The sequence below is a fragment of the Ischnura elegans genome, chromosome 4 (genome assembly GCF_921293095.1).
Source record: "Ischnura elegans chromosome 4, ioIscEleg1.1, whole genome shotgun sequence".
Classification (NCBI taxonomy): Eukaryota; Metazoa; Arthropoda; class Insecta; order Odonata; family Coenagrionidae; genus Ischnura; species Ischnura elegans.
Genome location: NC_060249.1, coordinates 72,940,409 through 72,968,232, shown reverse-complemented (window position 1 = coordinate 72,968,232; position 27,824 = coordinate 72,940,409). Strand labels below are relative to the sequence as shown.

The 27,824-nt window shown below is 40.2% G+C and overlaps 1 protein-coding gene across 1 annotated transcript in view; it reads left to right on the top strand.

The window, feature by feature from the left end:
* Positions 1-27,824, top strand: part of LOC124158166 (transcriptional regulator ovo) — a 773,475-nt gene that overhangs the window by 391,310 nt on the left and 354,341 nt on the right. The window lies entirely within an intron of this gene.

Here is a 27,824-nt window from a genome sequence, read left to right as displayed (position 1 = left end):
TTCTTATTTCTCTTACATCTCCAGTTATCTTTTTTAATCATGTCTACACTTTACTGTTTCCTTTCTTCAATTTGTTTGATTAACTACATTTGTTCAGGGACTTTAATGTGTTCGCTGAGAGAAGTTCAAATGATACCTACTTTTAAGGGCTTCAAACGTACGCAACATGTAACAATAGATTTTTAAAATGGCAACCACTCTCTCGTGATATAAATTTTTACTGATAAATCAATCATGGCCTAACTCTGACCCTTGCAAATATTCCATTCGAAAACTAGTGCTGGTGCATTGATCGTTTTAAGAATCAAAAATCACATTATAATATTTTATAATTTAACAAAAAATTTTAATGCTGACATTCAATCTCTTGTAGTATATAAGATTGTAATATAAGGTTGGTGTGCTTTGGGAATTTTTAATCGCATTTTAATACAGAAGCGAAGAAAAATGATTGCTAATTAAAGAAATATGGAAGAATAAATAAATCCAACTGAGAAAGGAAGCTACCGTAATGGAATATAAAAAACTTTGTCATTTCAAATAAATTTAATACTGTACGACCTAGGCTTCGACGTGGAACGCCATTCTCTACTTTTAGGTGGATTCCATGAAGTCACGCTCGAGACAACGGAAGCTATCGCCATGTGCGTCAAACGCAATTATTTAGTAGGATTGTATTATTTGTAATGAAACAATTTGAAGTTCCCGTTTGTCGTACCCGTTCTGCAAGGGCTAGGGGTTGGTATTATATGGCTCCCTACTTGCTTGTTCCTCTCTGTGGTCCTCCTTTATTTCTTCGCGTTCGTCACCCTTCCTGATTTTTATATCTCCCTCCCGTCCCAACCCTTTTATTCCCCCACCCGCTCCTTTCCCTCTTTCCCGGTGGAAAAATCCCCGCAGGCGACGGATGCATAAACAATTTTCTGGTCTGAAGCGTACATTGGCGCCCCAGCTCGATAAATTCAACCCGTCACTCTCGGATCGCTCATTCCTCGTCTCACGACGTCACCTTTTTTTATGGGGCGAAAGGGCGATCGATGTTTCTCGCACATCTTCCTCTCTTTCCCTTCAATATCTGAGACTCGGCAAGGCGTGCAACACGAGGGACTGCAACTAGGATTCTTACCGTGATTTTTCTTTGACTCTTGCCCAATTTTAATTCGTATGCTAGGGCATATTTCAGTGCAGTGCACCCATGGAGAGGTTCCCTTGAAGAGGTCTCACGTATAAGTTGAAATTAGGTACCGTCAGTGCTCCTGAGAAGAACTAGTTTATTGATGGATCAACAAAATATTCGAGAAAGACAACGCTAGTTACTGTGGCTGGTTAAAACTCTCGGTGCGAATTGGGAAGACCTGCATTGGTATTAAAGTAATCGTGAAGTTAATTTCTTTACTCTGAACGTCACTTAGCTCTCCTTTTTCCGTGAGATAGAAAGACATATCGTCAAAAATGCGGCAAATTGATCCGAGTTTCACGGCGAAACAAAATATAATTAGGGGTGTCAACCGTAATTTACATTCATGATGATGATGTTTATCAAATCCATAACTCTGTAATGCTATTCCTCGCAATTACAAACATTATGATGCAAAATGTTTGAAAAAATTGTGTCGTATTGCACACATCACCGAGGTGCGGACATTTTTAAAAGCCAATTAAAATGCGATAGAAGAGGCTAGAGAAACCTCCCTTCAATAGGATAGATTAGGGTGGCATTCTTTTTTTTAATTGCCTAAATTGATAGATTATTACACCTGAAGTACTTATTTAACACTTTAAGATTTTTAAATGACATCTATTTTTCGCGATTAAATTAAAAGTGAAAATTTTCAAGCGCGCGAAAACGCGACGGCTAAGTATGAATGCTGGGAAAAACCCGTGTGACGCCGTTCAGATTCCAGTTGCCGCCGTGTAAGGCCACCTTGGTGCGATACTATGAGCGCCGCTAGGATGCAGGCTGCTAGCAGGTGGCAGAGTACTCAGCTAGCAGGTATCGCTTGGTTTAAATAAGGATTATTAATACCCTATCAAACGAAGGAAAATTTCCGACCGTAGGCAATTTTAATAAGTGAGTATTAAGAGATGTTTCCCTGAGCTATGTGCATTGATAATCTGAGACGATGTAAAACTCCTAACTGCTCGTATGGCATCTATGTCCCTGTGACGTCACGTGGAGTGGCATCGCATGGGCGCCAATCTTTTTCAAATGAGGTTAAAAGTGACCATTAACATTCGTCTAAACTGGGATTTTTAAAACCAAATAATTTGCATATTATGAATGCACTAATGGTGGGTAACGAATCGCAATCAATGCCTTTCGTTTTCTCTGATGAAGGAAACTACCCTATTGGGGCTCCTCTATGCCGTCCCCTTACTTGGAATATCTTTCCCACTCTCTCGCGCGTGCCTCGTGACAGTGAGAGGTGGGTAATCGACTTTGACGAGAGGATTTCGGTTCGTGTGGCCGAATAGCGCGGCGCATTGTAGAGGCCCTCTCTTTTGGCCGATTTGTGGGATTTTGTGATCCAAGAGGTGGAAGCGGTGGCACAGTCCTCGCTCCCCTTGTTAAATCGTTTTGTGCGTTCTGATAAATGTCCGTCCGGATCGGGATAAAGAAAGGATTAGACAAAGGAAGGAGACAAATTTCTCTCGTCGGTTTTTGTTAATTGGGACCTTTATACGGGATGGTTTGGGGATGGTTAACCGTTTGGGCTTAAAAGGCGGCACGCCTGTTGGCTTTGTGATCTTTGCGGGGAAGGTTTATAGCCTTAAGTCGCCTCTTTCTATCTGTTCGGATTAAATCTAATTAAAATATGTCTAAGATTATTAACACGAAATATACCTCGTATCATCACTGAATGCATCGTTAGCTATAGCTATCGGATTGTGAAAGCTGAAATCAGTCACTCAGTTAGTTCTTATTACAACTTTAAGTGGGAACAGCCACGTAGCCAAGCTGGTACCTTTAAGGGAATGAAATAACCGTTGAATGTTCTATCTTTTCTCAAATATAACCTAAAGTCAAAATTATCAATTCCTTAAGCGTCTAACACAAACCGAATATTCTTATGTTATAGGTAGGTATATCATTATACATATCTTAGATATCTGGGCAAGTAGAGTGGGTATTATTTCGCTGTGATCATGGATATTATTTTTTTATGATCAGTAGTCCTTGAAAATCAGATTAATAAATATTTCAATACCTATGCTTCAACAATTTGAACGTGCTTAAGATCTACGTTCTTCTTGAAATACTTACTTGATTCACTCTCCTAAATAATTTACGATGATTATTTCGGAAAATGTATTTTAGATTATCTTCTAGTGTCTGGAAAATACTTTGACAAATAAAGTCTCGTCTGAAGATGTCATTCGCTGTATACCGTGGGATTATTGAATATTTTATCGGTAAATTATTTTTTAATTAATAAATCATGCTTCAAAGGACAATCGTAAAAGCAGGGGAGTGACAATTCTTCCACCACCGTGTTCTGTGGCACAGAAATTAGCGCGATAATTTTTCTTTTTTTTCCGTCCCCGATGACGCGGCGAGAGGGTGGATCATTACCGCAGTGAAAGAATAACGCCTTATCGCAACTTCACGGATGAGTCGTTCATGCATTCTAATCGCTCGCTCTTCGAATATTTTTCTCGTTGTTTATTATGTCCGAGGCCGCGAGGGTGAGACGTCACGCATTAATATCCTCGAAAAGCTTCTTTACAAGTCCGCATTCGAAATCGATTCCTTTTTTATTCTTCCAAAGCCTTCACATTAGAATCATTTCTCTGGCTTTTCTTCATCCATCTTCTGCCTCCAAAACTCGACCCTTCCGCCTTCCCAGAATTCCCCACCTTCTCTTCCACCCCCGCGAAAACCGAACGCTCCCCTTTCCTCTCGTTCAACCCCTTCATGGTCCCCATCAACCGTCCTTTCTTGAGTCCCTAAACTGAATCTGTTCTGCCGGAATGTCAACTCCAATCGGTCGATTCATTTCCCTGCTAACCCGACCGCCCGCTCCCTCAAGTTCTACCCCCTCTCCTTCTTTCGCTTCTTCCACTCCCTCTCCCCCATTCCACCATTCTCCCGCCCTTTCTTCAGCTTCTATCATCCCACCTTCCAACCTTGGAATCATTTAATGGAAACGTGAAGCTTATACGTGGTGGAAGGGCTCCATATTAGCAATGAAGAACAGTTTGCGAATTTCACAGTTAATTTATAAATTAATTGTTGAAGTAAACAAATGAATAAATATGGAAGACGCGGACTGTTTTTCATTACCTTGAAATCATATTCAAGTAAGTTCAACAGATTCAGGTTTCAATTGGTGGAAGTTTGACATATTAAAAAAAAATAAAATGTCGTAGCACTTTTCCACAAATTTTTTCATCGCGTACAAGACCAGATGATGGCTCAGTGAGCCGAAACGCTTTTATTTCTTTAAATATATCATACTAAAGGCTAGATATTTGAATCTATTTTGAAACGATAGATACAAGTAGCTAAGGATTACGCATTTTATATTACGCAATGAGGATTTTATTTAGAGAGATTGACATAAATATTCCTTGTTTTGATTATTATTTTTATTTAGTTCTGGAATGATTTCGTCGTATATTTCAGGATAAATTTTTGGTATAACCTACTAATGACCTAAGGATAAAAGCCAATTTAGCCTCAGTCAAATGCCGGCCGCCTTCACGATTCTGACTTGGTAACTTATAACTTTTTAACTTACTGCGTAAACTTTTGCATATTTTTTCAGTAATGATAAGAAAATCTATATATGATGGAGTTAACTTACATTTACAAACGTCAGCATCTATCTATGTATTCATGTATACATTTCATTTGTGCATAGATTGTATTAGAGGATGCAAGTTCACAAAAATCAAGCTCGATACTTTATCTATATGACAAATCATGATGGTCTTTAACTACACTTTAGGCTCCAAAAATGTATCGCATAACATCGCATACGATAGTACGCTTTTTTATTTAACACATTAGTTTTGTCTTAAATAATCTAGAAAAATTCAATACTTCTTGTAGATATACAACTACCCATTTTCCTGTGATGGATCATTTTGGGCTCACGCTTCTTGAGTATTTTATTTTCGATCAGGCAGATTATATTAATTTATTTTGGACTTTCTCCCAAGTAAATCCTCCCCGCGACAAAGAACTGAAGGACACTAAGTGACAAGTTTTTTAATGAAACGCGTTATTAATGGATGCCCTTGCGTCGAAGAATAGTGGAATGTTGATGAGATTCATGTTTTTTTGCGGGAAAAGAGGATGGGCTCCCGCGGCAGACACGTCCTCTGTCGTACACGAGGAGCTAATGACCCCCAACGCTGCATGGGACACTCATCCGCGAGGTGAACTCTGGGACAGAAAGATAGGAGGGGAGGAGGTTATGAATACATATGGAAAATTCATGCTGGTGTAATATTCACTGGTCTAAATAATTCTGTGCTAATACCCTGAGTTATAATCTATCTAAGCGTAGGTTACCAGGAATTGAATGGATGGGGAAGGGGGATTGGTTTAAATTTAAATATCATTTAAGAATAGTATTTTTAACTGGAGTCATAAGGAATTATGAGACAAGACGGCCTGATTGAAACAATGGTAAGAGAAGAAGGGTAAGGGACGGTTCCGAATGAGCTACATGCGACAGGTTTAACGGATCCAAAAGAGAAGAAATACGTAACTATTAAAAGTCTAGCGGATAGGAGAAAGAAATAAAGAGCTGCGTAAAAGTAGTATTAGGATCGTTGACTAATGATGATGATTTTAAACAGTGGTGAAAATATAATTTGAATTAAATTAAAACTTAAGTATGCGAGATATGGACTAATTAACGTTTTTTGATTGTTGTATCACTTAAACTTTAATGAAACTGCTATTCAGTGTTGTTAAAGGCTCATCAGATCGTAATTGCCCTTAATTGATTTATATTTACATGATATGGATTAAGATTAATTTAATAATACTCAATTTACTTTAATAAAACTGCTATTTAGTGTTGTTTAAAGCTCATCAGATCGTACTTGCCCTTAATTGGTTTATATTTCCATGTTATGGATTAAAATTAATTTAAAAATACACAATCAACTGGTTATTTACTATTTACCCAATAATTTTCAACGTCCTTATAAATATTAAAGGTGTTTCGGGAGGAGTTGACAACCCCGCCCTCATCTCAGAGACGTGTGTGATGAGACGGAGTGTACGAAGGATGAGCAGTAGTTCGTCTCAAGCGACAAAAGACCCTCCTTTGTCCGTCCATCTTATTTTAACACCTCTCCCCTTCCTTCTCTCCCACGTGAACGGATTTTTTTCCGGGACAAATTCTCAGGAACACCGCACGCGTGGCCCCTTTTTACTTGCTCACTTCTTTGGCTCATCACCGCTCGTCAGTCATGTGAATTTTTTTCTCGAAAAAATTTTAAGAGACTCACTGGGTGATTTTTGAAAGCCTTCGTTTTCGTCGCCTTTTCAAAGATGTGTTTTTGAGGGAGGCTGTTAGTCGGGAATAAGGATTGGAGGGAGGCGTAGTTGGGTGTCCACGGTGTCAATTCGCGGGTTTGCTAACTAAAATGAGCTTCTTTTCGTTTCGGTTTATTTTCGGGGATATTTCGAGGGAGAAGAAGGTGTCTATTGTCAGCTAATTTGTCGAAAGCCGGAATTTAGATGGAAATATAAAATAAAAATTATTTTAGTGAATAATTCCTGATTTTCGCCTATTTTTTCATTTTTATTTTGTGATTTTTATTGAGCATTTACTTGTTCACTCTATATTTACAAGATTTGCCACGTTTCAACATCAAAATAATAAGTATTATTACTACTTTTCCTCTTCTATTCTTGACCTTATTTAATAACTTTTTTATGATATTTCTTGGAGTTTAGGTCAATTGAAACCAAGTTAAAGCCAACGTTTCGATTTATTTAAAATCATCCTCAGGGCTATGAAAGTGAAAACATGAACAATATAAAATACAAAGATGACAACGATATACAATATTTTTACATAAAAAAGTTACGATCGCGTTTTTTATACAGTTATATAATTTAAAGTATACACATATATATAAGAGCAGAATTTAAAAAAAATCAAAATAATAGAAAAATTATATCAGTCTTACCAGTGATGCAGAGATTGCCGAATGATTGAAAAGATGATTTCACATCGAATGGCAACCGCATTTGATAGGATCGTTCCTACCCTGCTACGTTTCGTAAGTTTACGTTGCTCATGCATAGTTGTGCATTTCCATATCGATTTGTTGGAGGCGAATAGCCTTGTGGGGGGAGGGGGGGTGAGGGAACAGGGGTAGGTAAGTCGAGGGGTTTTTCACCCCGGGCGGAGAACGACAGAGTAGCATTGGTGCCAATTCGACTTGTTCACGGAGATGAAAAGAAAACACGGCACGCGCGATCCCTCTTGCCGCCGATTTAGCCGGAGTCAGCCCGGGGAGGAGGGTTATTTGGCATGCGCGAAAGAGGAATATCGGATATGTCAGGGAGCGCACTACTTCAGCGCAGAGCTCGCATGGTAACCGCAGCGTTTGGTCATCTATCTTTGGCGGCACACACTGCAATACTCCCACTTACAACACAAATTCATTTCTTAAACTTTATAGATCCATAGAGTTTTCATTTTTTATGTGTTACAATTTTATCATCAACATATGCTCCTATGTCCCTTTTCTTAGTCTTCTACACAAAAATACAGCATTTTAAACGGGTTTAATGCCAATATAAAAGGTCAATATTCTCTACCATTGCGTGGTATATTCCTGTACATGATCGAAAACAGGTTGTGTGTGTGTGACATTTTATTATAAAAATGTTTGCTCCCACATCCCATTATTTAGCTCTATATTCATAAATACAGTAAAGTAAACAGGTTTTATGCAAAGATAAAAGGCCAATCTTTTCAACAATTTTTCCAACAACTATTTCCATGAAAGAATATCAATAAATAGAATAAGCGTTAGTTTTCAGTTTGCTTTTCCTCCAAATAAACGATGGAGTGAACTGTATCTCGTAATGACAGAACAGACCTTTTTTTCCTCGGATTATTCTGATAAATAAATGTGCACATGCACCGTATTTAAACAATGATAAAATGGTTAATTCGGCAACGACTTTTTCCTTCGAAGTAGTGTGCCCCCTTAAGGATGCACTAGGGTTTTCGTCCAGGCTGGGGGTGAGATGCGAGGGTATGAGGGCGCACGTGGAGTGGGGGTGAGGGGGAACGGAGATTACCGGAAATCGGATGGGATGGATAGCGGTGTAAGGGAGGGTGGGGGGAAGGTCTGACTGGTTCAGGTTGGATGGGGTCGGAGAATTCATAAGAGAATGCAAACAGAAGCCGCGTGTTCGTAAGATATTGGTTGCGGAAGATGGCAAACGTTTTCCATTAAAATCTGCTTATTTTAATTCAAAATAATAAAATCCTTTGTTGCGGTTTTCCTCCTTCGATTTTTTTCAACCCCCGGTCCTGGGGATGTTTGGCGGTCGATTCGGGATGGAATGTCTTACGGTTCATGAGCTGCGCTGAATTGCGAGGACTTCTTTCGTCAGCTCCAATTGCTACGTTCAAGTATTTCCATTCCGGGTAGATTTTTAGGTTTTTCGCTTATAGTAGTCTAAGGATAAATTAAGGAATTTGAAATTGCATTTTGTTAGCAACGTTAAGGAAATGTTAAAATACTCTCTTCTTGATTTTCCACGACACATTACTCAAGATTTCGTACTCCGTTTCATTTCCAAGTGACATCATTAGGCATTAAAAGTCAAAAAATAGTTTTGTCTAATGTTTGATCACTCTTGTTGAAAGTATTTTGTTACTCTTGACTGAAAAGTCCTTTGAAGCGGCTATATTTCGAAATATTTTAGGTAAATGTGGGATTTAGTTTTACCTACTGGTAAGTAGCAATCATAAGTGGTTCAGTTATTAATTCTATTCATTTCCGTAGGTAATAACAACCCCGCATCTTATATTCATCCATGCAAATTTTGCACTTGCCTAAAATTATTACATTTTATATTGCATCATAACTAATTATTCTTTATTTATTTATAATTTATTCCTCACATAATACGTTCTAAAATCATTCCCATAGCTGTCATACATCTATGTATTTGCATTATGCCATTTTATGATCACATTTAAAAAAATACAAAATGGATTTGGTTGACTTAATGAGAACATGTGCTCCTTTCTGGAGTAAAGTAATCCCAGTAAATCGTATTCCATGCCTATTTTATGGAGTAAAGTAATACCAGTAAATCGTATTCCATGCCTATTTTATTATCCAACCCCGCATCTTTTATTTACCCTCCAAAACATTGCACTAGCCTAAAATTATTACGTTTTGGGAGCCAGTATAATTGTTTATTCTTTATATGAATTTATTCCTTATATGTTAGATTCTAAAATCAAGCCAATTAATGTCATACATCTATTTATTTGCATTATGCCATTTTATGACCACAATTTTTCAAACAAAAAATGGATTAGGTTGACTAAATGAGAACATGTGCTCCTTTCTGGAGTAAAGTAATCCCAGTAAATCGTATTCATTCCTATTTTATGCAGCGGTTCCAAGCAGTGCGCCACTTTTTGTGCTTAAGCGCGAGTTTATTTGAGGGAGAGGGATCGAGGTGAAGACTCGAACAATCCCGTGGTACCCAAGCGGCGACGTGCGAAAATTCGACTCGAAATTGCATTAAAATCTCATTTCTTTCAGCCCGGGCGGAAATGTATCCAAACAAATACTCCTCCGGAGGGAAGAGAGCGAGAGAAGATATTTCGGTTGCAAACTCCTGAAAAGCCAATCTGAAATAAAAATATTTGCAGACGGAAGGATATCGAAGTACGCGGGGTGTTGGGAGACTATAGTCTCCGGACGATGCTGGAGTTTTAAAAAAAGAGTGAGGATTTTTTTTAGGAAGGGGAAAAACGAGGTGTTGTTGGAGGAGAAAATAAGGAGGGAAGCTCCTCTTCTTGCTGGCTCGGGAGAAGTTTTATCCAAACCCATGAGATGATGCATCTTATTTCGCGAGTAGGTTCTGCGGAACGGGGGTGGGGTTTGGACTGGAAAAAGAGATGTTGGGATTCTTGATTTAAATTTAATATGATTCCGGAAAGAGCATGCCGAGAAATGGCGTTTCTTTCGTGTTCCCCCATCCCACCCCTATAGTTTCCCCACACTACTAAATCCCATTTTCCCCTTACACGCCTCCCACATGAGTTACAACCCCGTAAGACTCGAGCGTAAAAAAGTTAAAAAAAAAAAATCCTCTCCAGTTTCACCACCCACCTACTTATGCGCCCTAACCTTACCAACTCAACTACCCCCACTGTGTTATTTTTTTGTATTATCCAACTCTTTTCAAAAAGCATGCCTTCCCCCCTCCCTTCGAAGCGCCGTCTGCGTGGTGCTAACCCCTAGCGTCAAAAGGCTCATCTCGTACCCCTCCCCTCTCGCGCCATTAACTTTTGCCACATCCTATGTCTTAAGTCGGCGCGACGATACCACTCCATGCTTCTTTCTCCTGCGTCTCCCACCCTCCCTTTCTTTTCCATCTTTTCATCTCGCCAATGGTATCATTTCCTCACCCCCCTCCGTACCACAAATCTTGATTTCCATCTGGGTGCCTTATCCGCCTCCCCCACCATCTTATGTCATGTGCTCGTAGTAATGAACGTAGTTCTCGCAACTCTAAAAGTATGCTCTCATTCATTATCGTTGGATCGCTTTTCGCCATTTGCGTTATTAATATTAATGGTGACTTTAAATATTTGTCACTAGTATCTTTAATCAAATTAATAGCTTTTTTGGCCCAGACCAAGTAAAAAGAATAAGGAATTTTGGTTAATCTGATAATGTATCTCGTTTGTGTCTTCAAATTCACAGTTTACTTTTTTCTAATTCAGGTGAAATTTTAGTTGATTTTTCCTGCCTGTCTATTACGTGTTTTTCTGTGATGTTCAGGACGAAGGCTTATTCAATACGAATCAGTTTTATTTTAGAAGACGGGCAAGAGTTCTTCTTAGAACGAAGGAAAATTTCTATTAAAACGTGGACTAAGCGATGAACAGCTTTTCAGAATGTTTAAAATTTAAACACCACCAGAATTGAGCATAACTGGCTGTAATTCCAAGCCATTAATATTTTTTTATTTAAACACGAATTGCACTAACCCATTATCTAAATCGTTGAAAGTTTATGATGAAGAAAAGTTTACTGCAAACAACACCGACTGGATAAAATTGCATGCTATAAATATAGAGTATAGAGTTATTCAGTATCAAGAATTTATTTTCTTTTGGATGCTTTAAAATGCCTTAGCCCAAACTTTGCTTCAAGAGTAAAGTAGAAACGCGTGAATTTACCTCATGCCGAGCTATTTGTTTTACTTTATCCGTTGGCCTTTTTTGACCTGCATTATGACGGCGAAATTCCCGTGTACCCGTATGTTTTCTCAAGTTTTATTCTCCCATGCGTTTTCCTCTCCGGTATAAAGGTGGTGCATTTAAATTATGATTTCATCTAAGATACGACCCCGCACAGAAATGGTCTTGCGGTCGGAATATTTCACCATGATAGAATGCTCCCGCTGCTTGTTGCTATCGGAGATGAAAATGAATTTTGCATGCATCACAACTCGCATTACCCTGCATATGATTCGCCCCACCCTCCCCTGCTGCAACTTCTGGATATCCCGCTTTTTTAATGGCCCTCCTAGCCGCCTTCCATTTCATCCCCGCTTTGAAATTCTTCTCCCCCACCCAATTCTTTTATCTCGCCAACCCTCCCCCTCAACTAAACGGGGGGCCATAATTTTAAATCTATAGCTCCTTATTTGCGTTCGTCTCGGGTTTCATATTACTCCCCTCCCCCTCCAAATTACCTTCCGAACACAGAAAAGAACTCTACTGATTAAAAATTCCACGAATAGCCAATATTAATTATTCAGACTTGGGAATTGAAAAGGACTGATAACCGTGTTGATGGATATGGGTGTATGCGTCTTTCCTCCCTTCCGATTTCCTTATTAGCGTTCAAGGAGATTCTCGTTTTAGCCTGGCAGTTGTTTGATGAATGCGTCATCGAAGTTTTTAGGTGAAAATAATTATCATCGGCATAAAAAATAGAACTTCTGCTGAAATCAATATTATCATGCGTCTGAATTTTTAAAGAAGTTTGTTTCTTATTGCCTTCTTACCTTGATGATTTCATTTTAGTTTGTATTTTCAAGATTCAAGTTAATCTTACCAAGTGAAAACTACCTCTAATAGGAGAAAGCATAAATTACACACTATATTTAGTACATTATACAGATGCTGCATCCTTTTTTGTACTTAAGATATCTGACTGAGTAAGAACTATATTTGAGTAAGGTTAATGGTAGGATGTCATGATGAAAAATAAACTTAGTGCCTTATCTCCCCGTATATTTGTAGAACATAAAATGGGTTTGTTTAACAAGAGGTATTTGTAATAGATGGTAGGCGCACACTCTTTGCACCATTCATTAAAATATTTTGAGTGGTGCTTATAAGTTTGTAAAAAAATATCGATCTCTCTTTCAATGCATTAAATATCATATGTTACATTTGGATGTGAAATTTGTCTCTTACTTGGAAATGTAGCTCCTCAAATTCTGTCACAAATGGGTATTAATTTCTAATTTCTCTTCATATTTCTCACTGATTGTATTCCTACTTAGAGGGAACCAGCGTTGATACCCAAAGTCAAATTTCGCTACTGACTCCCATACCTCCAACACGATCTATCTATGTTTCGATTCCCAAGAACCGTCTCCGCCTGTTTCGAAACTCGTTGCTGTGTTTCCTCTTGCTTGTTGTTTCACTGCTTGCTCAAAATCACTCTCCCCCGCCCCCTCTCTCCATGCCGTTTGTAAACTTCCATCTTCAAGAAAAACTCTTTCCCAAGGCAACTGCCGTCTCCATTTCCTGTTCTCAAATATCTCATTCTCACTTGCCATACCCTTAAGCCGCCTTATCTCTTCCTCCTGCCTCCTCTTTTTACTCTGCTGTTTCGTCTTTGAGATTCTGTGTATATGCGCGAGGTACCTAATTGCTTACCAGAGAAAACATGCCATTTTTATTAGAAATACGGTGACACGACTACGAAAGAAGCACCATCATGGTTGTTAGAAGCGTGGTCATCGTTTCAACACGAAATCTATTTAGTTTTACGCATTAGGGTTGGTATCCAAGTGAATGACGAATATAATATTTTCTCTGTTTTTTTTATTTTCGCAACGAATCATAACAAACTTATTATATTAATTATATTTTTCAAACAATTATCTTGATCCGGGGTTAGGTTAATAATGTACTATTGTTTATCTTCTGAGGATCCTTGTATAATGGCAAAGGTACCACAGAAACGTCATGGCCATAGTGGTAGTAACGTGGTAGTAACATAAACGTGATAGTAAAGCCACAAGGAGTATATCGCTGGCTAAGTTCTAACAACACGTATCTCAAAATTTTGCCCATCTAAGTTAATACTGCTAATACTGTCAATAAAAAATAAAATTCAAGCAAAAAACAACTTTGTATGCAAATGTATGGTCCTTTTTCAGTTTTATGTATTTTTGGTTTTTAATTTCAATTAAAATTAGTACATGCAATTCAAAAAATAAATCGTTTTTTCGATCTCCTGAAAATATGCTATTTTTGAGTATCGTGTTGTTACAACTTAGGCATCGATATTCTGATCTACATTTTATCAGTGTGAAAAAAGTAATCCATGGAGGAACTGAATTTGTTGAATAGTTACATCGTCGTCCATTTTCTTGGAATACGTCGATGAATGCTTCTTTCCATTAAGGAATACGTGAGGTATTTTCCGGCGGTACTTCGTCACCAGTTCCCTGCCACCAGCACACCGAGGACCCCATCTCAGGGACTCGGATATCCTTCCCGCATTCACTTGGCTGTTGTGCTTTCTTTCCGCTCTCACGCCCATTGTCCCCTAACTAATCTTCTGCCTCACTCCTCGACACTTTTAACCGGAAGGAAAAAATTTGCCACCGTCTTGCATTTAGTAGGACCCCTCCCCTTTCAGTAGGGGTGCCGAGGATGCTCGCTAAATATTTAAATAACCCCTGGCAAGAAAAGAGATCGGAGGAAATTTTGTTCTCATTTCATCCTCGCCTCACTCTTTCTCTGTGCTTCGGGACACTAAGGATCTCCATTGATCCCTCTGCAGCCCTATTTTGAGCCATTAAACGTCTTAATTTTCCTCTCAGTCGCCTACAATAAATCCGTACATGTTACTTCCTCCAACAATCTCTTGTACTCTAATGCCGAAAACATGTTGGCTTTTTATCTCATTCTCGATTTTGAGCGATTATTTCTTAACTACAAAATGCTGTCTTTCAAGTAAAATCATAGTTTTCTGTCACTATAGGCTGAATGAAGATACAACATTGATATGTCCTGCAGATGAGAGTCAGTATGATCCTGTCGATTCTTCACTTTGAATAAATTTCGCCATTGGTATTGCTTCTTCCGTATTCCAGCATTTTTCGTATGACGGTGTCAAGTCGTGTATAGCTCCATAGTATGTTTCGATTAGTATTCTCACATTCCGTCTTCGTCTGGCGAAATAATTAGTATTATTTGCGTTCTTATGGAGACATATGGTACCGCAGAGGTGGTGGGTATTAATTAGATTTTAGTAGAAATAAATGAGATTATTTTATGATCAATTAAATAGACAGACCATAAGGATGGCCCAAAAGATCCACTTAGCTATCCACACCCAGAAGTCGTGAAGAAATATTTCGCTTGTTTTTGGCGTAGCATAGCTTCACATTAAGTTTCGATTAGTATTCTCATGTCATCCGCTTCATCTGGTAAAATAATTAGTGTTCTGATCCAGTAATATAGTACCGCAACCATGGTGGGTATTAATTCAAATGTGCGGCAAGAAATAAGATTATATTATGCTTTACTAAATCCATACTCAAAATGATAATAACCCTGAAAAATTATTTAACTGGTCCGCTTAGCCATTCACTCCTTAGAAGTCATAAATATACGAATATTTCGCTTGCTTTCGGCGCCGGAATCGTATTTTGTGCCCACGCAGACGCTCGCCATCGGCCGAGTTTGGATTAAACAGCAAAGGAGCGGAACCAATCCATTTCATTCACATTTCGGCAGCTATTTTCGGCGCTCTCTACCCTCTCACACAGTTTCATTCTCTCTTCCTGTTTTGTGGCATACATCACAATTGTTTGCCAAACAATAATACCACCCTACCCCTAACCTTTTGCACCTAACCCTCCCCTCCTCTTTCCCCCACCCGAATATATACTTCGATTCTTCCCCCATCCCTTCGTCCGTTTCATTGCCATGGCAACCCCACCCCCTTTCTCTCTCTCTCTCTCACTCCCTAATCTCCCCCTTCCCCTTAGTATCTCCTCACCCATCTCCGAACTCCCTCCCTCCATCTCCGATTCTCTTTCGACCTTTTCACGTGAGCATACAACACACTCATTCCTCTTTCCCTTAACTCGGCCGCTAATGGTTTCCCACAGAATGCGCCGAAGTTAATATATTTCCGAGTTATTAAAATGTACCATTAATCATCATCGGCTTCTTTTCCTTGTCACCCCCTCCCTCCTTACCTTTCACCTCCCCCCATCTATCGTCTCCTCCACCCCCCTCCCTCTGCTTGTCCCTCTTTCGCTTCCTTTTTCCCTCGGCCGCTGGGATGAGTTTAGCAAGGGTCTTCTGATCTCCGTTGGCGACGCTTTCCTCATCTCCTGTCCTACTCATCCCCGGCCGCTTACCTTGACTAGCTCTTCCACCTACCTACATCTACATACTACCCCTCAAGCCGTCTAAAAGGCGTGTGGCAGGGGGTGTTAGGATACTAGCCGTTTACATATGAAAAGCAAATGCTGAAACAAAATTACGCCAAAATTGTTCGAATCCTGAATGGTTCGGGGGAAAAACGAATTCCCATTTCCATCTGTTCGGAAAAATATCTTTCTTTTCTTATCGTTTCTGTCATACCTAGAAGTATAGTGGAATTATAATAAAATGTTCTCCATATCGCTCATAAAAATATCTATTCTCAACTGCTCAAGCAATCTTAATCTGTCTTCCCATCAATGAAATCATTCAAGCATCATCGCTGCTGGGAGTTTGACCCAATGTTTTGGAGTGATGAAATAGAGAGCCTAACTTTCTTAGGGTTAATTCGGATACATCTATCGTTTTCATCTGTTAACTTGATCCGGTCTGAGAGGCTGTCACTCTCAGAAATATTAGGACCATTTGGAAATTATTGAAATGTACGGGTTCAGTAAACACTTGAGCAGTTAGCCCTTTCACTCTTGGACGTTAAATCTAGGAAGCATAGGGTTCAGCTAACAGCTGTGAACCATTACCGTGACATAGTCATAACTCCTCAGAGGAAAACATAATTGGCCTTGACTCGAACTATGAGCTAGTATTCACAGAATTGGTTGACATCTTTCCGCTTTTAAATTGATTATTTAGCAAAATCATTAATTCCTATAGACATACATTTTTTGGGTTCGATATTTCACTATAGAGCATTTTAAAAATTCTAAAAAATAGTGCGATAATTATAAGTGCGAAAATTAGTACTGGGAAAATATAGTGCGAGTGTATTCTTTCCTAGGCCGCTATTTCGTTCGCATGTATCGGGATTTGAGTCAAAGGCACCGAAAGCATCTATACCGACAATGCTCTCGAGAAAGAAGAGGAAATATGGAGAAAGAAGCGGACGGCAGCATTTTGAGATTAGGAACGCTATGTTTATGCAGTGACGGGAAGTGATGGAGAAAACTGTGAACGACCCGAGAAAAAGAGGTTGCGCCAAGTATATTCAGGATACAAAGGAGTTCGATATTATTAAGGTGAGGGTTTGTAGAAGGGAACGGAAGTAGAAAAAAGATGCTTTTTTGTGGTCTCGTGGGCGCGTCTAAGGAGGGTCGTCCTGGATTAGCGCACTCACCGCCCACATATCGAACTAACATCGCCCGGATATCTCCTGCCATTCTAATTTCACCCCATTTTTTCATCCCTTGGTGGTTAATCAGCGGTATTGAGCTGGAGGGGGTTCGAACGCTTCCTTTCTCGATGGTATGAGAGGGGATCGTATTAGGATATGCGGTGCAAAAATGATACGAAGGAAGTAAGGCACGGGTGTGTGTGTATATATATTTTTCCTTTTTAGCGTAGGGTGGCGGGGACAATGAGGGGGTAGGGTGTCGAGAAGGAGGGTCCGGAAATGGCTGAGGCCTATTATAATCTATCACTCAGGCCGTCGACGTGCCCTTCCGCGCATAAGGAATTAAAGGGGAGGAAGTATATATGGGGGGTGGGTATATTGCCAGTTAAGGGGATGCTCAGCTTCGTGTGGTAGTAGAGGAGGGGGTTGATATCCAAGAATTGTTCCGGAATGGAGACGGGGAGGGAGGAGAGGTTGCTTAAGGAGTTTCTTTCGCCTTTCGTCCCACTTCCAAGGATGTGAACGGGGGGAGAGAATTAAGAATATTGGTCGCGGGAGGATGGTTTCTCGAGAAAACGATATGTCTCCTCCCCAGATGAAGTTTCGGGCTATTTAGGGACAGCCCTGGTGATTTTGGGAGGGAAAAAATTTCGCTTTTATTGCGCGCTGCGGACCTTTTCCTCTTTCCGTAATTGACGTTTTCCGCGTTTCCATGAGGCTCCGTCGGGAAGGGAGGGAGAGAGTGTAGGGAAGGAATTTGAGGGAGTCGTAAAAATCTTTTTTTTATTTTAATCTCGAGCTATCCATTTGGGGATTGTTTTGGCGAGCGTAAGTAATCCATTAAAGCATTGAAAAAAAGCACGCGGGAAACGGAATTGTTTTCATCAAAGAACTAATTAACTAGGGAAGGTGGGGGTGTTTAATTTGTATTCTTTTACATAAGTGGCGCGTACCATGATTTTTTTAGGTGAACCGTATATATACACTGATTGTTTTGCTTGGCTAATTATTTCCGATTGAGCTCGAAGGATTTCTGTCCCTTTACTTACTTTAATCAACGCGCGAGTCGCTTTTGGAATGGGTCCACGTGTCATATGTGAAGATACTTTTTTTCTTATTCCGCAAGAGGGGTGTCTCTCATCAGCCAAAAAAGTCTCTAAAAATGGCTTTTGTGCTTTTTTTCCCGAGTGGGAACACATGTTTCTGCTCCACTCGTCGTTAGCATCTTGGTGTAAAATTAAGCTGTTAATGCTACAGATTGCTTCATAGAGCGAGAGACCTAATGGGCCGAGTGGAGAAAAAAAAATAGAATGGGAAACGGCAGTTTTTGAGACGACTTAGGAATTCGTCCCGAAGGTTTTTTTCTCGTGAAAATTATTTTCCGAAAGAGAGATGGATTGGCCCGAACGCGGACAAACTGCAAATGAATTTTTGTTCCCAGGTTTTTAGGATTGTTTGTTGGCTCGTGGGAAAATTCATTAGCGTAATCCGAAGTTTCATTGTCATCTAATTAGGTTTAACTTGATTAATCAGTGTTTAGAGTGCTTCTAATGAAAATATAAGCCCAAATTATATGGACGAAGTCTCTCAGTACGTAAATTTGAAACATATATTCCATTGGAACAGGGCGCAGAATTAAATGGCGATGAAGTCATGAATTCAAATTTTCACTGGGATAAAATTGCTGTTGAGCTAGAAATTAGGCATTATATTTAAACAATAATATTATTCGTTGTAAAGAAAACAATCTATCTAACTCTTCATTTGATTCAGTTAACCTTGGATAAAGTATTGATATTTTGATCTATTCATGTAATATCTCATCGAATGCAACGACTATTTATCCAGTTTCTAATTTAAATATATTTTCCCAAACTTGTTGTACCTCTAAAAAAATTCGTAACTTCTTCAAATCTGTGAACAACAATTGATTTTTAGTAAAGTAATTTCATTTCATGTTTTATATCAATTGAATTACTATCCATATTATAATCCACCATGTATGACTTGTACTCGTCTTGATGCATACCTGCTGACACAAATGATATCGAATATTAGTACTTGGGTGACCATATCTCGTTGCGTTGTTTGAAGCAGAAGTGAAGTATTCTTATGGGCAGTGTAAAAGACTGAGCAGATTGTTCACCAGAAGCGACTGTGATGTTATTAATGGTTAGGTTTCGCTCTTTTATTTCGTCCCACGCCTTGAAGAAGTCCTTGTATATAGTATCGCTTGAGGATACGTGCCTCGACTTGAAACGGGGTCCAATCCGTCCGATTCATGATCCGAGCATCCAGTCTCTTCGGTTCATTTCACTTGGTTACCGCGTTTGGGCTCTCAACGTCTGTGCTCGGGTTAAGGGAGCAGATGTTGTCAAGAGAGAAGGGCCAACACCCAAGGCTGGCTCATGTCTGTGCAGTGCATACACAGCTTCTCCATCGGAGCGGAGCAAGTGAGCGCCTTTTCTCCCTGTCCCTCCTTCAATCTCCCCCACCGATTCATTACTCGCCTGCCTCTTTTCTTCTTCTCCTGCCTCACGTAACGTGCGCACGCATGAATGTAACCTAACGGCGGCGGCAGCTTGCTGTACGGATGTGCGGTGCATAGGCATATAGTGATATATCGGAAACTGATGCAACTAAAACAAACCTACCAATTAACTGATGAGAAATTCTGTGGTGTTCTGCAAAATGTATGCTATTTCTTGGATTTTCCTGACTTAATTCTTAAAATTAAGTGTCAAAATGAGAAATTTTATACTCGCTTAATACCACCGCTATAAATATTCAGGCATGTTCATACTATTTATGTGGTATGCATGTGTATAGTTTTTGGTTTCTGACGTTTAGCCGTTGTGGTGAATATTCATCTGAATGAAACCGCGTTTATTACGAGAAAAATGAGTCAGAACTCATGTTATTGTTATTCTTATATTGCACTAAGTTTAAGATGGTGTCATTAGACTAACAGTTCCTTAGTTTTCCTCGTGCATCTTTGGAAAGTGTAACAGGAGTTTTACCGCACTGCGTCATCGTCGGAACAATGTCAGTTAAAATGTAATCAGTGCAATGCAGCGATGGTATCGAAAGTATTCAGATATGTTATGTATTAAATAACATATAAACGTTACAGGAAATATCCCTAATAGCACCAATATTTACTAATCATTTTACAACAGAATTCATTTTTGCTTCCACATTTTCGAATGTCAAAAAAAAATATGAACGAATATATTGAGGTGGGTATACTGGCACACCGATATTCATGTGCCACTCGTCCCTGCCCCACCCATGAGGCACCCCAACCATCTTCCCCGCTCCTCCCAGCATCAACACTGCACCGCGACTGTTTACGTTTTCGCGCGTCCCGCGGGGGCGGGCTGGCTTGCGAGGAGTGTGTGTTGGAGTCACGACGCTAACCAAGAGACCGGACGCGGCTGTCACCACTCCACCCGCTCGCCTTCCCACCAACACTCCCGCGAACACCATCTCCTTCCTCCTCGGCACCGAGTTGTTTCCACTCTTAGCTTACCTCTAGTCCCATACATCCCTCCTGTACTGCTCATTCTAGGCCTCTTTTGTATTCTGCAGAGTTCTTGCGTCACAAGTCAACCAAACACGCCAACCTACTTAATGGTGAGTACTGCTTGCGGTTCCAGCACCCATCTTCGCCAATCAGTAACTACTTCTAAAGTTTCTAATACCAGTGGCCCGAAAACCCATTAGTGAAAACGGAATAGTATCAGCATAAGAGTAACTAAATTATTTTTTTCATTCATCATAATCATCGGCTAACAATATTGAGATTTATTTAATGCAGTTCTCCACTAGAGAAAGTCTTTTTCGGGTTAGCATAATAAAAATATTTCGCAAAGTCCATCTCTGTATGCCATATCTGGAAATAATGCTATTTTTACTTCACTTTCCACAAGAGTAAAGTATACTCTACTCCACTCTCACCTCGTCCTCGGAGAGATTAAGACACCTTCTCCTCCCCAATGATGGCTGCCTAATCAATTAAAAAAAAAAACAGTTTCGGAAATGTTTATACCAATTTTAATTGAATTTAGGAGATGCGTTTCCATATTTCACTATTTTTTAAATTCAGTCTATCCACTTGCCTTGAGACAGTTGTGTGTCTCAATAATTTGGCCTATTTATTTTACTCTTACTGCCATTGAGATATTATTAGCCTTCTCTCTTTCCCCTTTCTTTGTCTAGTTTCTTTGATATCTGAGATCTTTCTTCAAATTACAATTCGTCTCTGCCATCCTCTTGCATGAGCATTCATTTGTATCACGCTATCTATTTAAATGGTGACTGGGAAAGAGAGCAACTATTTTGGAGAGGTAATTTAGAGAAAGAAAAAATTATATTTATAGATGATAATGATAGAGGATTCCTGATAATTGAATTTGTTTTCTTTCCATCTGTTATCTCATCCTGCACGAAATCCTCATGAGCGAATAAAATATTGACTTGTGTACAGCTGGTTTTTGCTGGGAGTCCTAGAAACAATCCTGGCATTATCTCTGGAAAAAATAATAATGTGACGTTTTTGTTGACACGACCTACTCATCCACATCATTTTTGTTCCATGTTTATTGGTCTTGGTTTATTATCACGCTATGGTCCCATTCATCATTTCCCTGCCACCAGTAAAACAAATAGGTAACCAAGTTGCTATCTTCATTTGCTTTCCAAATGCCAGGGTACGTCATGTTATTCTTCCTTTATCTAACCGCTATAATATGTATGATGGGGTGAGAAGCCAAGGATCGCAAGTGATTTTTCTTTTCTAAACAGAGTTAACTATGAGAGAAAATGAAGATAGAGTTAAAGAAAACAAATGTTATCGACTAGATAAATAGCAGTGCATTTAATTTTCTACTCGATGTCAGCACAAAACACAGACTCATATCCTTTGACCACCAACTTTCTGTATATTTCTTCTATCGATTCTCTACCTAATTCCGATAAGAAAAAAAATAACTTATACCCGTTGGCTTCTCAGCCCCTTATATATGGTTGATTTATTATAGATCTCCATAGTATTTAAGCGCCTAGAATAAAGTTCAACCGAAAGTTGCTTCAACATGCACAATGAAATAGGTTTTCTTTGTAATCTTGGTGGAGTTTCGAAAGTCCACCAAATTAGCCATTATGATTTTCTTTGACTTCCACTAATTAGGATGACCTGAGAAAGCATTACGAAAAGGGGAATGGGCCCACCTACGTTTTCGGTCCTCTAAAGCTCGCGATCGTCATATTTTTTAACGTCCCCTTCCCGCACAACTCTTTTAATCGTCCGAAATTTTCTTTTTGGGATTAGTATTTATCTTAAGCTCGTGAAATTAATTATAGGAAACATTATGAGGAAGATATCCCGGTTCATTTTTTTCGTTTCTTTTATCTTTTTTCCGTCATCCGCGCAGGTCTATAAGATGAATTTGGGTATTACATTACCCCTTTGTCGGCTCGTATTATTAATTTCTTATGCTCTTCCTTTTGACCGGAGTCCCCCTTATATACCCTTCCCCTCCTCTCTCGACTTCCCGATTCTTTTTCTTATATTTTCGGCCCAAATGGATTCGGCCTCTCTCCCTGCATTGCCCCCCCGCCCTTTATCTTCTGTTTGCATGTTAATCAACGTGGTCTGATGGACACGGTGTGTCTTGTTTGATCTGCTCTCACATTTGCCGTTCCTCATTCACCTTCCGTCTCTTCATTCGTGTCCTTTTACATTCGTTTCCTTCCTTTACCATTCCCCTCCAGCATTTACTGACCACGTCATCTATTTTTTCTCATCAACAATGCGGCATAGTCCTGAAGAAATTAGGATTCGTCAAGCGTATTGTGGGAAGATATTCGGATGAGAAAGTATAAGAAAGGTGCTATTTCACACTCGTCCGACCGCACCTTGAATATGCACCGAGCGTATGGGATCCGATGCATAAAGACTTAATCCACGAACTGAAAAAAATACAAAGGAAGGCTGCGAGGTTCGTCAAAAACCGCTACGTGCGTAAGGACAGCGTTACTCAGATGTTAAGCGAATTAGGCTGGGAGCCGCTTGAGACTCGGTGGCTGAGCGCTAGGCTTAGAGTGCTTGAACAATTGAGAATAGATATCTTTAAGAGCGACACGGAGAGCATAATATTAGAGCCCAATTATATTTCCAGGTCGGACAGAAGCGATACACTAAGAGAGACATTTAGCCGAACGGGTAGTAATGGGAATTCGTTTTCCCCCGAACCATAAAGGGCTTCAATAAGTGCTAATAGTAATTTCGCTTTTCATTTTTATGTGCAAACGGCTGGTGTCCTAATACCCCTGCCACACGCCTTTTAGGCGGCTTGCGAGGCTTGCTAGGCGGCGGCGGATTCCAAAAACCGAGTTTCACATCATCTGGTAGATCATTCCAGAGATTGGATGCTACAATCTGGAATGACTTTTGGAAAGAATTTGTGCGATGAGCGGGATTATAGATGAAGTTAACATCTGATCTTGTAGTCATAGTAGTATTTTTAGGCTTAGTTTTCAATAAGCTATGTAAATATTCTGGATTTTTATAAAGAAACAATACGCAAAAGCAGCGAGGAAATATTTTCGTCGCTTTTTAGTAGAAAGCCATCCAATTCCATTGAGGAATGGCGATATACGTACATCTCTTCGAAGGCTGGGCACAAATCTTACACAGGAATTTAATAATAATAATAATTGGCGTTAAATTAATGGAGGCAGTGGAGGTGCTAATTCTATTGTCTCGAAGCATCGTCATGACGCTTGATGATAGCTTGCAAGCTAACCGTCTCCACACACTTAACATGAGCAGTCTCTGAACACTTCCCCACACCCCTGTTCCCCCCCTCTCCTCTCATTCTGCCTCCCCCTATTCCGTCTCTAAAAATTCCCCCACGTCCTTTTTGTGTGAAAATCCTCTTTCCCTTCTTTTTTTTTTGTTCCTTCACCAGATCGGCAAGTGTGCTCGCCGCCTCTTCAACGTTTCTATGCTGACGCGAGCAGTTTCTCTCAAAGTGCCTTAACCATCATAAATTTTTGTTGAGATATGTAAATTTTAAACCTCAGATCTATTCGCTTCCTGCATTTTCACGGAACGTCCGCTAGCTCTCCTGCCGCCCCTGAAACCGTACTTACCAACCTGCCCCTCTCTCGTCTCCTCCGTCTCTCGACTCCAACTTTTTGCACTGCAGATCCCAGGGAGAAAAGCAGCGCGACTTTGACACCCTGCAAATCCCTCTTTTCACTCTATTTTTATTTCTCGTTTTATCACTTCTCACTGTGCGCATCATCCACATAATACTGGAATAACTGCATACCGCTAGTGCACAGTCAGCAAGTTCTCTTGCGGGGCGTCGCGACGCCTCGGTGATTATATTATTATTACTATCTCTATGTACTTACTTTAAGTCTAAGCCTTTCTGAACTTCTCAGTATTACTGTTTTCACTATTTTGCATGCAATAATGGAATGGATTCAGCTACGGCTGGTACATCTCTTCTCCAGAATAGAGCCTCACATAAGAAAATGCTGATTTGGGAATCGTATTATGCTGGTGGAAATTACTATTTTAATAATTAACAGGCCTCTCCATGTTGCCGACACGTCGTTGGTAAATGTTGGTTGTTAAAAGAGTCGTAGGTTTCCATTTTGCATTCAAGAATCCTAAGGTCTCTTATAAAATCTCTTTATTCATATTTTATGTGCAGTATTAACTCAGGTTACCATTTTTAAATACCGTTTAACTCTATTATTTTAGATACTTGTCAGTAGCTGCGGTGATTTCGTGTCGTTACCCTTATTGCTGCTCTTCTATGCCGCATAATTGTCCAAGCTGTTTTCAGTTAGCTGCTTTATATTTCTAATACGCGAGAAAAATTTGGAAATGTCTCGAGAAAAAAATGGTTTTAGCAAAAACCATTCGATTCATTTGGTGTTCGAGGTAGATTCTAGTCAATTAAGTTACTAAAATTCTGAATTTCCCAGTATTTAACTGGAAAAATTATTTTTTCACTTGTTTGCATGCGATAATGGAATGGTTTCAGCAACGGCTAGTACATATCTTCCTCAGAATCGAACCTCATATAAGGAAATTTTGATTAGGGAATCATATTATGCTGGTGGAAATGACTATTTTATTAATTCAACACGCCTCTCCAAGTTGTGGGCTCCTCTTCATCATCGTGCAACCCTCCGCTTTGTCATTTCATTGGAGGTGGTCGGAAATCTGTTTGGAGAACCGTGGTCATGATGAGCGCACACTTTTCTTACCGTTTGATTCCCCGGGCACCCAGTGGTAGGGTTGCCTTGAATCGGAGATGGGGGGGAAGAAGTTGCCCCGACCCCGACTTGGCCGCCCCCTCCTCCCCGGAAGAGCCTGGCAAGGTATCTGGCGATACCACCACACACATGCGGGAATGCCTCCGATTGAATAATATATCTCTTCCACTCCTCCGGTAACGTGCTCTGGAGGCGCAAAGGAGCAAACAAGGAGATGAGAGTAGGGAAATTGGTGGGAGTGGTCAGCGGAAGACGGGCCGAGTCTTGAGGGAGGGAGGTGGTTTTTGCGGATGGGATCCCTCCCTGTTGTGCTCTCGCGGTATTATATCAGTCGGTCCGCCGTATCGGAAACTTCGCATCCGCTTTGACTAACATGTATTAATAAACCAATACGCCAACCTTTGCTCCAACTCTGGAGAACGAATCCGTCGTTTTATTTCTTGCAGCGGAGTTCGGAGTGAGCTCGATTATAACCGGCGTTGAATCCTCATTTTGCCACGCATAATATGTGGAAGCATGTACTTTATTCTCAGTGCAGTTTATTTTAGATTGTGTTACGCACATATTAGATTAGAAAAGATTAGGCTTGCGGAATATAAGCAGATAGTGAACAATGTAGCTTATTTTTCCGATAAGAACACGGCGTGTTGGCAACATAATTAAACATAGTGATGGCGAGGGAAATGTAAAAAATCGAGGAACGGTCCTATGGAATATTAAGAAGGGCAAGGGGAAAAGAAAGCCTAGGGAATTAAATGGAATGGTGTATGTAGGGATAATGGAGTGATATAGGCATAATTTAATAGCCAGGAACCTAAGCTGGAAGATCTTATGTGCAAAATAAAATTTTCAATATCAATACTTACCATAATATTAACAATGCAGAGTAATAAACCGTCAGCATTTGTTCAGATTATTATTTATATGGTTATATATGACGTTCTCCATATATTTTACCATTGCATTAATTTTCGACTTTTTAAATTCTCGTTCACGTTGAAGTGGAGATAATTACATAGTTCTGGTGATATATTTTTTAATGTTTTGACTGACTCGCTTCCTGCGAGACTACGGGCCATCGGTGCGCAGAAAATTTGCACCCGCGCTAACGGGGCCACAATGGCTCCATTCTGGCGGTGTTGCTGCACCAATCAAAGCCTCCCTCTTGTTTGAGCATCGGAGAGAGCAAATGAGCTTTCTTATTGACAGTCGTTCTTGTTGTACTCGCAGCCAACAGTCGGATGGATAGAGAGAAACGCGTACGTACAAGTGTGTGTGTAGGTTTATACACACAGGTATGGGTCCAGGGCAAGAGTAAGCAACCGGGTGAGGTTCTCGTCAAGAGGAATCTAGCGGGGAGAACATTCGATGTGCTTTTCGACGTGGCGGTCAATACACCCTGGCCTCCTGCATGGCCCTACGCCACCAGGGCTCCTAAACGGGAAATCGTCTGCACACACTCGCGGACATTGCTTCTGTGGCTTTGTTTCGCCTCCATTTCCCCATTATTTATCATCATCTCCGACGGGTTTTAACGGGGTCGTCCCTGGCGTATCTTCTGCCCAGGGCGGGTGGGCTCGTGTATGCATATTGCACGGACTTCCCCGTTAAAGGTCCCCGGAGGCCTTCGGAAACAAGAGTATGGGGTGGTTGTTGCTGCGGGTTTATAAAGGGGAGGGGAGGGGAATAACCGAAGAGAGGCTTTCGCAAAAATGACGGGGCGACCCCGGAGGTAGGTGGGTATGGCGTGGGGTGCTCTTTTTGCGGTAAATATGGATCCGCGCCGAGATTGGCTGATGAACGAATACCACTTTTGGGGCTGTTTATGCAGTAGGTAGCGGCGTTGCTCCGGCCAGAAAACCAGATCGACCGAAGCTTTTCGGTGCGGGTTAAATAATGTAGACCTCAGCCGGGAGGGGATGATACAGACCGGGAATGATTCAGACTCGGAGATGGGTGGGAAGACTCGTTAGCGTCGTCTTCAAATATCGAAAATGTGCTCTCACCGCCATAATTAAGTTAGGTCAGAATCGTTTTCTTGTCGGTGATGAGGTGGGAAACGCGAGATAAATAGTGACTCGACGTACATGTGTAGCCGTTGTTCGTGTTTTTGGCCTGCATTCAATATGCATAGCCGGTGAATGCTCAATTTTGGGAAAATACTCAGTAGAAGCGGACAAAGCCCTTTATAGCCGAAGCTACGTCATCCTCCACGGGGTTAAAATAGTTCAATTTCGATAAAATTGTAAGGAAAAAACGAAACGAAGAAAGAAAAAAAGTATATTTACGGTAATCATAAACTGGAGGAAATTTATTATGTCACCGATAATCTCCCGACGAAAGTGCCTAGAAAATGCTTTTCAAAGTCAATAATTTTGACATCACCTGAAGATTAACTATCTGAAAATAAAAATTGTTAAAATATACCTTTCAATCAAATAGCTAATATTTCTAGACTAGAAAATAAT